We start from the raw sequence: 14,292 nt of genomic DNA on the forward strand, positions 1-14,292 counted from the left end.
TGATGCCATGGCAGCCGGGTGGCATGTGGCACAGGCAGAGCTGCTAAAGCACACAGGGCCATCAAGGTATGGCCTGCAGGACCACTAGGGCATGCAGTGCTTAGGATAATGGAGGCTAGGTGGGTCATAGGACCATGGCTGGTGGCTGAACAGCTTGTTGGGCTACAGTGGCTGGGTGGCCCACAGCTGGCAGGGCCAGGGAATGCATGGTGTACTGCTGGTGAGTGACAATGGCTGTGGCCCTCCCTCCACTCAGGTCTGGCTGTGGCAGCTGCTGTGGTGCTACACAGGTGGCAGCAGTGGTGTTATCATGATGGCAGTGAAAGATTCTGTAGGCCATGGGTACCTTCTCTCCTTGCATGTCTCAGTGGTGGGGAGAGGAGCAGGGCTCCCAGCAATGGTGTGCATAAGAGTGCCTACCCTCCCCAGTGCCTCCCCAGCCTGGCAGGGAAAATTGGGAGGTAGCTATAGTGGGGTCAACCCCTGTGTAGACTGGATGCTCTTGGGCTGAGAGCTCAGACTGGTATCAGTTGCAGTGACCTGGGATTAGAAGCCAGAGGGTCCCGGCTGTTCCTGCTCTCCTGTACAGTTCTGCTGCACAGTCTCCGAGCAGCTTCCTAATCAGTTTGGAGGCTTGCCATGTTGGGGAGGAGGTCCCCTCACATCTCAGGTTACAGTGTCTGTGGAGGGAGTGTGGAGCCCTAGAGTTCTCTCCCTGACTTTTCCCCATGTGTGAGTGCTTTCCCCAGGTACCTTCCAAATCTCGCTGAGCAGATCACCCTGCCTCCCTCTCCTTCACTTTAGGCGTCTCCATTTGCTACTCTGATGATTCACAATGCTGTCTCTAAGAAAATCCATCCACAGGTGAACATCTTCCTGCAACTTTTCATCCTCTCCTTGAGAGCAATGAGTGCTGGATGCTTCTAGTCTGCCATCTTGTTGTCTTTTTTTTTTTTTTATTTCAAACCATTATGCAATTATGTTTTCTCATTTTCTCACTTGCAAACAGACACCTTAAACAGAAATATTTTTAAAAATTATCAAATCAGGTACATCCAAAATGCAACAATTATGCCTATAACAATGAATTCACAAAGTATAATTTACTGGAACACATCCTAAGAATTTAGGAACAGGCAGTCAGGATAAATCCGACCAAATTTAGCAATCAACTATTTGCATATCCAAAACCAAATCTATCAAAATTTTCAAACAAGAATCTTGAAAGTTTTGAACAAAAAAAGGCTAAGACTAAAACTATCCAGTCTTGACAGTTTTAATCCCAAATACCAGGCTATTTCCCTAGTCTGTAACTGAATAGCAAGCATCTCAGTGTGTCAAACACCTAAGTATCAAACTTTTACACCATTATGCATATAGAAAGGCTAAATGTTCATTAATTTAAAAATAAGTACAAATTAAATATCCACAATATTCCCCTAGCTCACAAGCCCTTACTGTAATCCCAAATATGCAACGTATGTCACATAGTGACAGGCCATATGTTTACACACACACATACACATATATACTATTAGATACAAATGGCAATTAATAGTTCAATAGTTCAATTTCAGTTGAGGCAATGGCTCCATGCATTGGGATTATTTTAGACTTCAAAAGGAAAAACACTGATAAAATCTCAAAGGACAAAATTTGATTGCATGTCAGTTTAAGCTTCTCAGTCAAAAAGATGGCTATAAATTTAAGTATTAGAAAACAGGCAACTGAGTGCAATTTGTTGCTCCAATTTGGGCAAGCTATTTCCACTAAATAAGTGGAAAATATTCCTAACTAGACTAGAAAATCTGTGGTGACTTCCAATGGTTTTTGCCTACCTTACTGTCCATACTCACATCTCAAATTGTGTCAACAGAGCCTGTACTTCACTGGTCAGCTGCTTACTAGCCTTAGCTGCCTCTGAGATCGCCTCACAATATAGGCCCTTTCTCTTCTCACACAAATGTAACAGGAAGTTTTTGAAAAGGGGGAGAGTTGCAAAAGAAGAAGGAACAATGTTGTTGGAAACCCAAACCATGAAATACAGGCCTACTGTAGGACTAAGAGGCTGTTATCCTTCTGGTTCACAGTTATAGTAAGAATATGGGCTGGCACCAAGGGAAGCCATATATCTTGGCCCAAACAATGTCCCCTACACATATGGCCCTGACATCTGGTGTGACATATTTGGGGATGGTTTTGAAAAAGACTTTCATTTTCAAGGAATTACTGAATTTTTCTCTTCTTTTGAAGAGGAGGAAGAGGAGAAGGTAGAAGGCGCAAACATACTTCCTGGAGGAAAATTAAAGCTTTCAAAAGAGCTACACTCAAGAGTTGGAAGATTTCAAATTTCTGCATTATCAATGCTACATACCGAAGCACTGGAAGAGTCAGCTTGCTTTTGATTTAGGGTCACGTGACCAGCGATATTACCTTTGCTGCCCTTTTTGCCCAATGTGTGTGGTTCATCCTGCTCACCAGGCACATGTGCTTCATTTGCATCCTGTACCTCACTGCTGGCCTCTTCCTGGCCTTTTGAGGGACTCCTGGTTTTCTGAAGCGGCCTCACCCACTGAGTGGGTAAAGATGCAGTGAGACTGGGGTTGGGTGCTATCTTGCCACTCCACATTTTCTCAAGTCCTGTCTGCAAATAAGAGTCATTTTCTTCAGTCCTGTACCTTTGTGGTTTTAAATGAGCCAGAGTGGAAGGGAACCTGAGCTAGGATTCTGATACCCACAGGGTGAAAATGGGCCTTTAAACGTGCCTCCTTGGAAGTACAGGTATCACTTTGCTCCTTTTGTGTCTTTTCCTTGACAATTTTTAACATTTTCTGAGCTTTCACATAATCCGTGTTCTTCCTCTGGAGATTTTTTAGTACTTAACTAAGGTTTTGGTGTATTTGCCTGTAGAAACTTTTACTACTCTGCTTCTACTATGAGGAATATTTGAAATCTTAACCATAGCATTTCTTTTCTGGCTTTCATTTTGGTTTTTACCATCCACTTTCTGACCAGTTGTTCAAGATTTTGTTCACAGTAGTTACACTTTTCATGTCTCCAGTTTTCATCTTCATATTGAGAAGAGTCACTTCCACTACCTTTTCTAATTTCCTTTTCCTCGGCAACAGCGTTGTTTTTGCATTCATCACACAGGACTTACCTAGGTTGTAGTTTAATAGCGTTCATTACTGAAGTGGGTTCTTTGCTGGATATATTTTGTTTGGATCACTGATTTTCCAAGGAGGTGGCTGAGGTATTGATTGGTGAGATGTATTTCTGATAAATGAAGGGGAGGATAAGGTGCTCCTCTTCATGAGAGACAGGTGGCGGTTTGGAAGTCCACGGGCTTCTCGGCAAGGCAGGGAGCGGGACAGAAGGGTCATCCTCGGGAACAGCACCCTTCACTTGGCGCTTGGCTTCTGTCCCTTTTTGGAATGTTTCGCTTTGCAGCTTCGTGGCTGCCTGTTTATCCTCACATTCTCATTTGGGAAATACTGTCACCGGGGTACCATGGGCCCAAACTGCTTCACCAGAACAGCTGTGTATTTTTTCCCACCAAAAGTAGGGCTAAGGCACCAAAAGTGACATAGTTTCTTTTGGACAGATCCATGAGGACTCCGGGGAAGTGAAGCGCTTCTGCCCGAGGCGGGGCGGCGGGACGAGCGCGTCCTTCCTCCGAGCCAGGCTCTGGGGCGACCGCGTGGGGTCCCCGCCCGCCGGGGGCGGGGGACGGGGCCGGGGCTGTGGGCCGAGGCTGCGGGGGCTGCGGGCTCCGCCACCCGGCCTGGCGGCGTCCCCTCAGCTGCCAGCGCCGCCGCCTCCTCCCGGCTGCGGGCGAGGTCCCCGGGCACTGCGACAGGTCGGCCTTCTAGTCACACGCGGACACCTCAGTGGTTGTGACCCGGAGGGGGCTTCCTTATTTCCGTCTCGCTGCCCATGGGGGGCTCCGTCTCCCGCGCCGCCTCCCTGGCGCCCCTCGGTGAGGACGTGGCCGCCGTGTCCTCTCGGGCGGCCTCGCCTCCTGCCCGCGCCCCGCGCCCGCGACAGTCCTGCCACCTGCAGCGCGCGCCCCTCGCCGGCCCCAGAGAGCGCTGCCCCGCACCGGGATGCACACCTGCTCTATAGATGTAAAAGCTGGAATGACAAAAGGAAAAAAAAAAAAAAAAAACCAAAATGTTAGTAGATTTAATTTTGGATTGTAGTAACGGACTTTATTTCTTCTATTTTTCTCTATTTTTCCATTTTCTTTAAAACAAGCATTTGGAGTCTGTAAAAGAAAAAAAAACAATTGAACGTTGTAATATTTGGTAAACGTTATCTGCCACCCATGCTCAGTCTCAGATTCTAGTGTGGCTAATATGTGTAAGTAAATTTTTGGCAATGTACAATATGAGTTTGGGAAATCTGCCTGCAACATGATAATCTACTTAGGGTGAACTCTTCTTCACGGAGACTAAATTCTTTATTCTTTAATTTGTTGTTTCAAACTCCTCTTCCATCTGTTATTCGTCTGCCATCCTGATACTTCCTGGGTAATTCTGTGAGCTTTGTCTGTTTTCTGTAGCATGATTCTAATATTTTGCCTACTGTCTCTCACACGTATGTGTGTGTGTGTCTGCATGTGTTTTTGTGTATGTACTTGTATGTGCAAATGTGTACTTGTGTGGGTATCTATGTTTGTATGCCTATGTATATGCATAAGGTTAGGTGTGTGTACTGGATGTATCTTTTTGTGTTCATGTGTACATATTTGTTTTTACTTATCCATCTAATGACCATTAAATTATTATCTTCCTATCTTCTTAGTTACCTACATCTTATCTACCTGTGTAGTCCAAAGCAAGAATCCCTTCATACGGTTCAGAATACAGTATCACTTAACAAATTCAAATGTCCATGTAATCAAAGATATATGCCCAATACCTAAAACATGCTAGGAATAATGCAAGTTACTGTGATTACCAACATTAAAATGTACAATTTCTGCCCTTAAAAAAGTTTTTAAAAAAATTGGGCCAATATACATACAACTAAAATTACATGTATCGTAGCTATTTAACCAAAATTATACAATTCTGCCCAAATTTTCTCAACATTTCATTAAATGAAAATTTCTTAGTCCTGCACATCAGATTCTACTAATCTGACTCAGATGTTCTTTCCAATGTGCTACTGAGTCCCCCCACCCCTTCCTGACATCTAACTTGGGTTCTAGGAGGCCTGAGTAATTCACTGTTTCATAAATATTTATTCCTTCTCAATTGCCTCAAAACATTGAACATGCTATTCTTTCTTGGTCTATCCCCTCTCTCTCTCCCAATTTCAATGCATCTAAATGTGAACCACTTTTACAAATGAGCACAAATTCCACACAGTAATTTATACCTCCTTAATAACCTTTCTTTAAATTGTACTTCTCCTGTATAACAATTCCCACAATCTGCATGAGTCAGTCAAGAATCTATAGAGTGTTGGTGATGTGCTAATCACTCTGTTACACAAGAGCAATACAGCCACTAACAAAGGGATATATTCCCATCCACACTGAGTTTAGAGACCTGCAGTAAAGCTGGACATTTAACAAATTATTTAAAAAATAAATATATGACGTACGGTTGAGAAACTCTCTGAAAGGAGGCATAGAATAGTATGGAAGCCTGCAGTAAGCATGTTTGTGCTATTTACGTGGAGGAACACTGCTAGATACAAATGCTTTGAGGGAAAAAACATATCTGTGACACTTCCATGTCACTTCATATAAATAGGAGGCATTAAAATAATATTTACTAAATGAACAAATAATTTTAAAAATAGGTAAAGCTCAGTTCACTTTACAGTAATAAGTGGAAAGGCTGGTTATATGATGAGTTTGCTTTTCATTTTATTTTAAAAAATGATGTCTCAAGCAAATGAGAATAAGGTGCTAATAGAGATTTACCATATCTTCTTTATTTCAGTCACATCACCTTCCTAGTATATCATACAAATGACATAAAAATCAAACTTTGATTTTTGAGGATAACCAAAATTGTTGTTCTGTGACTTGGGGAATAAGTAGCTATTCTAAAATAACCAAGATTCTTAGTGAATAAAAAAGCTTAGCAAGTACAGCTAAAGCATTAAAATTATTCTGGAAGTAGACTGAGTCACACTAATTAAACAAACATCACAACCTTACCAGTGTGTGGCCATCCACTAGGCCAGAAATCTCTCTGGATTCAATCTCAACCAAAAGAGCATACAAGAAAAAGTGCAGCTACTTGAGACATCATTGGACATCACCATTTCTGAAAATGTACTTCAATTTCAACCTGATTATATTGCATTTCATATTTTGTTTTGCTTTTAAGAAGAAAAAATCCAGTCCAAGCATTCATTTTTTTCCTAAAAGATTTTGTACAATCACTGTCTGAATTTAATAAAAGTGATTTATAATTTCTTTTATAAAGCAAGGCTCAAAGAATAATGACAATATCCTAGCAGATGGATAGAGCAATTTAATCACCAGACTAGTAATAATTCGATTTCCCAAATCCAATGATTCAAAATATGGATGTATTCATTGAGAAATTAGGTGTGAAGTGAAGAGAACTTGAAGCCTTAGAGAATAGTTACTTTCAAGGGTAAGTTATTATGTGGTTTCAAGCAAGTATATGCTGAGATCCCTCCCCCACCTCTTCTTTGCATATTATTTCCATGTATTCTATCAAACCATTAAAACACTGGATCTGGTCCCTATCCAAAAGATCTTATTACTTGCCCTCAAAGTCTTTTTATTTTCCCCAGTATTTTAAAATTATAGAAGAGAAGAGAAAAGAATTTTGGTGGGAACTCAAACATGACAGGAACTTTTGATTTTATGTTACTTATGTAAGGTACTTAAGTTCAAGAAATTTGTCTTTCTTTTCAGATTTCAGATTTTATGGTTTTGAAAAAAATGATAGAATTAAGGCATTCAATACAAAGAAATACAAAATATATAAGAAAATATTACTACAAATCCTACTACCTATAAATTACTAGAGTTACCTTCCTATGAATAGTATTTTAGGAGTATCGCCACACTAATATGTACAGATAGAAGGAGATACAAATGGATGTATATTCAGATAGCAGATATATGGATTGATGCATAGATTAAGGAATGGATGAATATAGTTTTATAAAATCCGGATTATAGTGTTTATGTCATTATAGTAATAAATTTAAATACTTTTTTACTTTATTGAAAATTAACACAAGAGGAATTGAATTAAAAACAAAGAAATTTCCAAATTCTAAATGAATGTTCTATCAGCACAAGAGATATCATCTTAAATATTATAGTTAGTCATTTTTAGTAACGTGTTTTAATTTATACATTATTATTTCCCTACCTGTTACAAAATATTAACACTCTTGCTATTCTTTTATCTTACGTTAGTTATGTTCTTATTTTTATATTAAGATTTCAAACATTTGTACTTCTCTTCTAAAATCATAATTTCAACAAATATTTACTCTTGATTCTGTTTTTTAATAAATTCAGTGCTCACCGCCAGCTCCTTTCCTATACCTTCTCTGTTTCTGAGGGCTTTATTTAGCTGTATCCATAGAAGAATAAGATTTCACTTGATAGGTAGTATAAATGCCAATATTACCTTATTTAAGATGCTGTAAAAAATAAATCCCAGCAGTTCAAATCCAGCCTGGGTAATATAGTGAGACCACATCTTTAAAATAAAAAATAATAAATAAAGAATGAACCAACCCTCATTGTCTTAACACCACAAAAACTTATTTCCTGATTATACTGAATATTCAATGCATATCATTCAGAGATTCAGTCTGATAGAGGCTCAGTTCAACATTTACTTTCACAATCATTGTGGTAGGAAAATAGGATGATAGTGAATAATGCAGTGACTTCTAACAGATGCACATAATTTCCATTCATATAAATGTAAGGCAATCCTATAACACATACACCAAAGGAGAGAACCTGGAATATAATTGTGAGTAGCCACAATAAGTACCACAATCTAACCTTCCAGTTACAATATTAGAAACATGCTTCTTCCTGCTTTCAAAATACACCGAAAGGAGACAGTCTACAAGTCCCATCCAGTCACGGCATCAAGTTTGAAGTGTAGCATCTCTGCATGATTCATGGTCATTTCTACATTAGGACATGATCTGTGGCTTTCCACATTACATTCAAAAGTGATTCCTCATGAGTTGAAAACTTAGGAACTGCCAGAAACCCAATTTCTCTGGAAAAGCCCTAGAGTGTAGAGCTCATTTAGTCCTGGGTCTCACACTTTACAGGGCATTGTTGCTTGAATAGAATGTTGCCTATTTCCACCATTAAATATCATGGCATTTGCTTTAGAGTGGGAAAAAAAAAATAACTATAAAATAAAAAGAAATGTATTTTGGCCTACACACTCTCAATATAAAATGGACTAGGAACTAGGACTAGGAACAAAATGACCTCAAAAATTAATATTATTTCTAAAAAGGAGAGGTGAGGTAAGTTATGAACAGCAAATTGGGGTACATAAAATTCTGAAATGCACTGTGTAGACATTTTGCAGTCCAACTACTTTGAAGGAGGAGAATGTTCCATAAATAAGTCAATTCTGCTCCCTGGACATAGTTCCTTTGTCAGTGTTCTCCACGCACCTTGATTCAATCTTCTGTGAGGTTTTTCCCATTTCATTGAACATTGGATCTTGGAGGCTTTCACTTGGAATTGACACACATAACTCTCACCTACATTGCATTGTGTAAGGTGTGTTTTATGACTACATCTAAATTCAAGGAGCTAAGAGAAATCATAGACAAATACAAAAAAGAGAGGAGAAGAATTTCTCACAAAATAGAAATAAAAAGAAAGAGACAAAAATTATGAACAAAAGCCAAATAGAAACTCTGGAGCAAAAATTACAAAAACTGAAATGAAATAAACACTAGAAAGGGAGATTTTTAAAGGTAGATTTGAGCACATAGAAGAAAGAAGTAATTGAATATAAGAAAATAGAAAATACCCAGTATATAGAGTATAAATAAAAGAATAAAGAAAAGCAAACAGATCTAAGGTATCAATAAGACACAATCAAGCAAATCAATATGTGCATGGGCATCTCAGAGGGAAAAGAAAGAGAGTGAAAAGGATAGAAAGAATATTTTAAAAAATAATGGGCTAGAAGGCTTCAAAATTAGACAAAAGACATGAATCTACACATCCATGAAACTGAACAAATGCCAGTAAGATAAACCTAAAGAGAGTCATACCTTGGGCTGGGTAAAGTGGCTCACGCCTCTAATCCTAGCACTTTGGGAGGCCAAAGCCAGATGATCGCTTGAGATCAAGAGTTTGAGACCAGCCTGGACAATAAGAAGACTCCATCTCTGCAAAAAATTTAAAAATTAGCTGGATGTGGTGGCATGTGCCTGTAGTTCCAGCTACTAGGGAGGCTGAGGCAAGAGGATCGCTTGAGTCCAGGAGTTTGAGGTTGCAGTGAGCTATGGTGACCGTACTGCACTCTAGCCTAGGCAACAAAGCAAGACCCTGTCTCAAAAAAAACAAAGACCAATTCACACCAAAACATACTGTAACTGTGCAAAGACTAAGACTAAGAGTAAATCTTGAGAGCAGCAAGAAAGAAGAGACTCATCATGTACAAGCAGTCCCCAATAAGATTATCAGCCAACTGATCATTAGAAACCATGGAGGAGAGAAGCCAGTGTGATGGCATATCTAAAGAGCCAAATAAACAAAAAACAAAAAGCTCTATTAACCAAGAATTCCAAATCTAGCAAAACTCTCCTTTAAAAATGAGAGAGAAACTGAGACAATTTGTAGATAAACAAAAGCCGAGGGAGTCTGTTACCAGGAGACCTGGCCCTATAAGAAATGAAAAGACAATAAACAGTAACTCTAACCCACATGAAGAAATAAAGATCTCCATTAAAGTTAACTATATGGGTAAATATAAAAGGTAATATTATTGTATTTTTGGCTTGTGATTCCACTTTTTATTTTTATATGATTTAAAAGAAAATGCATAAAATAATTATAAATCTACATTACTGGGCATGCAGTGTATACAGATGTAATCAGTGAAAAATACACCAAAATAGGAGAGTACAATGCTATATAGGAGCAGGATATTGTATAGTATTGAAGTTAAGTTCATATCAATTCAAACCTGATTGTCATAAATTTAGTATGTTATTTGTAATATCCAGGGTAATCACTATGAAGAAAACTAAAATAAATAAATAAAAGGAAATGAGAAGGGAATAAAAATGGTTAACAACAAAAATCAGGTCAACATAAAACAAAGCAGTAATAAAGGAAACTAAGGATAAAAACGATATAAAACATGCAGAAAACAAATAGAAAAATGGCAGAAGTTCTTATATGTAACTACTTCAAATACATATAGATTAAACTCCAATTAAAAGGTAGAGATTAGAAGAAAAATTTTTAAATGAGCAATTATATTTTGTCTACAAAATTCTCACCTTAGATTCAGAGACACAAATATGTTGAGAGTGAAAGATAGAAAAGAAATTTCATGGAAATAGTAAGGAAAAGAGAGTTGGAGTGACTATAGTAATATCAAACAAAATAGACTTTAAGTTAAAAGTCATTATCAGAGAAAGACAGGCATTATATATTGATTAAAAGGTCAACTCATTAAGAAGATATAATAGTTATAAATAATTATAAAATTTATATGTACTTAAAAACAGGGCCTCCATTGTGAACATATGAAAATGCATTTTCATATTTTTATATGAAAAATATCGACAGAACTGAAGAGAGAAACAGATAATTCTACAATAATAGTTGAAGACTTGAATGCCCTACTCTTAATAAAGGATAGAACAACTAGACAAAAGATCAACAAGCAAATGCAGAATTTGAAGAACACTAAAGCCTACTTAGGCCTAGCAGAAATATGTGTAACATAACACTTCACGCAACAGCAGCAGATACTTATTCTTCTCAAGTACACATGGAACATTCTCCAGTAGACCACAGATAAGACCATAAAACAAGACTCAATAAATTTAAAAAGATTTAAATAGTACAAAGTATCTTTAAATACCACAATGGAATGAAACTAAGAATAAATATTAGAAGGAAAAATGGAAAATTTGTAAATAGATGAACATTAAACCACACATTCTTAACATATAGGTCAAATAAAAAAATCATAAAGAAAATTACGAAACACTTTGAGATAGATATTAATAAAATGTTCTGGAACTAGATATTCATGATGGTTGCACATGTGAATGCACTAAATGCCACTGAATTGTACACTTTAACATGGTTAAAATGATGAATTTCAAGTCATATGAACTTCACCACAACAAAATAATTAAAGATAAGTAGTTGCATATTGCACTTTCAACTTTTAGGAGTCTTGATGGACTTCTTTGAATTTTGGAGGCAACATGTATTACATTTGAGTGTGATTTTTGACCCAGTTATCAATCCAATCCAGAGTTCCTTAACAATAGAAACATTCTACAACAGGTTCAGTTTTCAGTGAAACTTATTCCTTCACTTAAGCCTTTATGATCCAGCAAAAACAGTGGTGTTCAAAGCCTTTTTCATCACTTCCTGGAATACTTCTGTGCCTGACAGAGAATAAATGGCAGACAATGTTATAGTAAATAATCATGTAAACTAAAATGCTTATTACAAACTGAATATCATCTGAAATCCCAACTCATAAATTGGGATGTGCACAACAGCACTCCGTTATCAAGAGAAAATGGTATTTACAACATTGGATTCAAGCCGATCTCAAAGCACAGGTATATTGCATAAGCAGGTATTAAAGATTCACAAGGCCGTTACTTCTTTTGCATTGACACCTTGGCCACAATGATTACCTATGGCCTTTCAACATGTCCTCATGCCCTCATGATCATTTGCTGGTGCCAGCCAGAGATGGACAGCTGTGGCATTACAGTTTCTCAGTGGTGCCTTGAAAAATAGCAATGACGGAAAACATTTCTTATAAGCAAAAACAGTGATATATAACTGATCGCTCACTTCATATGGAATAAATGCTCTCTAGAGATAGATCTACATCAATTATATCAATTCTTGGGGAGTGGCTAGCAGTTGTTTCAGATATCAAAGGACATGGAAAGAACAAGATTAGATGATTGGTGACACAGAGCCTGGAGAACAGTGTGGATAGGATTTTGGCGTGGGCGCAGTGTGTATGGATATTTGTGTCTCGTGAAATGTTCACCAAGTGCATACAATCTTATCTGATTGATAACAGACAGTAGAGGCTCTTATCAATCAGATGGCAAAATATCTTCTGTTAAAGGCAATCTGCCTTGTTCCCCAGATAGCCCAGTGCTTGCTCAATGGGCTAATGTACAAAGTTGCCATGGAGGTACAAATGGAGATTATGCATGGAAACAAAAATATTGACTTCCTCTCAGAAAGATCTGACTACAGCCACTGTTCATTAGCCAACCTGCCAAATAACAGAGATAACACTGAGCCCCATTTTCCTGTAGAGCATCATCCAGTGGCAGTTTTATTTCTCTGGACATCTTCCTTTACGGAAATGTCAGGGTTTTATCTTCACTCAACAGACACTCAGGTTACGTATTTGATTCTCATGCTTGCAATGCCCCTGCCAATGCTACCACCCATGAATTCTAATTGTCATTTCATGGTCTTAGTGTTCTACACAACATGATTTTTTATATATAAATTCATTTTTCATCAAAAGAAGTGAGGCAATATAATCCTCACTATTATTCAACAAATAACTGACCTTAGAAAATGTTGGATGATCTGTTTACTGTTTGGTTATAGTCTGGTATATTGGTTGCAGTCTGGGTGGTACCACCTTGAGAGCTTGATCCTTCAAGACATGATAGAGGCTTTAAATCAGAACTTGATGCACATTGTTGTTCCTCCCATGGTCAGACTGCACCACTCCGAGGGTTCCTCTAGCCATAAGCCCAAATGACCTATTCATAATGTGTTTATTCTTCTCATTAAACTTTGTCTTCTTTTGGTGGAGAAGATGCCAATGAGAATACTTGCACCAGGGGACATGATGGCCATTCCTTTAAACTGGAGGGTGAGACTGCCATCTGGTCATTTTGGGCTTCTCATGTCGCTTAGTGAACAGGAAAAGAAGGAGGTTACTATATTTAATGCGGCCTTAATCCTGATTATCCTGGAAAGAAGGGCTGTGGCCAGAAAATGTGAACAAAAAGAAGCATGTCCACATACCTCACAGGTCCTATTTTGTGTTATTTTATTCATTTTATTTTGAAAATTTTAAAATCTAAACACGAATACCATAATAAACATCTATATCCTTTCCTCTAGATTTGCCTTTCATTATATATAAAAGGTAGGTAGATGATGATGGTGATGAATACAATAAATAGATTAGATAGATAGATAGATATAGAAAGATAAGTTTTTCTGCTAAATCACCCAGACGTTGCAGAAATTGTTGCCTCTTTAATACCAAATATTTTGGCATTCATCTCGTAAGAAGTAGAATATTGTCCAACACAAATGTCATTCCATTATCATCCCTAATCTACCATTCATGCTCAGAATTTCCCAAATGGCCCCCAAATAAAGTTGTAAGATAGTAAATAGGCTGAAGCTAAAAGCCTACGTTATTCTACATTTTGAGGCAAGTAGAAGAGGCTAGAGGTAGACTCCTGCAAGGTCACTAAAGTTCATCCTTAGGTCCCCAGACAAGGACTAGATCTTAAAATAAAAGTGTGGTCTTTTCTGCAATACAATGACACTATAGGTATTACAAATATAAAGTCACTGAGCCAAGGGCAAATAAGTTTCAGATCCTGTTGGTGATCCTGCCTTATTTCCTCTCATATCCTCAGGCTCACCATTTCCTGAAATACATAGAGCCAGAAAGCAACTGGAAGAATATTTTTTTTTTTTGGTTTCTTTCACAGGTGGGAGGTGGGAGCACTGCCAGCGAAACCCCTGTATTCGTGCAGCGAGCCCGGCTCACGTCTATCGTCTCACTTGGAACACTTATTTCTTATGACCCTGCAGGAGTAACTTCCTGACTGTCACAGGATGCTGGTAGTACAGCACACCCATGAATTTGTCTCACTCTCTTAGATTTCTATTTCATTTGTGGCCATGGAATTATTTATGTTATGCTTTATCCCACATAAGACTTTTTAGTTTTTCTTTTCATACTTAATGTATCACTATTATAGGTCTGTCACAGAGACCTATAATATTGGTCTTGAATTGGTCTT

At 38.0% G+C, this 14,292-nt stretch overlaps 1 pseudogene; it reads right to left on the minus strand.

Moving 5' to 3' along the window:
- Nucleotides 1-1,852: 1,852 nt before the first annotated feature.
- Nucleotides 1,853-14,292, minus strand: part of LOC123649069 — an 87,859-nt pseudogene continuing 75,419 nt past the window's right edge.

Source organism: Lemur catta, chromosome 13, assembly GCF_020740605.2.
Source record: "Lemur catta isolate mLemCat1 chromosome 13, mLemCat1.pri, whole genome shotgun sequence".
NCBI classification, from domain to species: Eukaryota; Metazoa; Chordata; class Mammalia; order Primates; family Lemuridae; genus Lemur; species Lemur catta.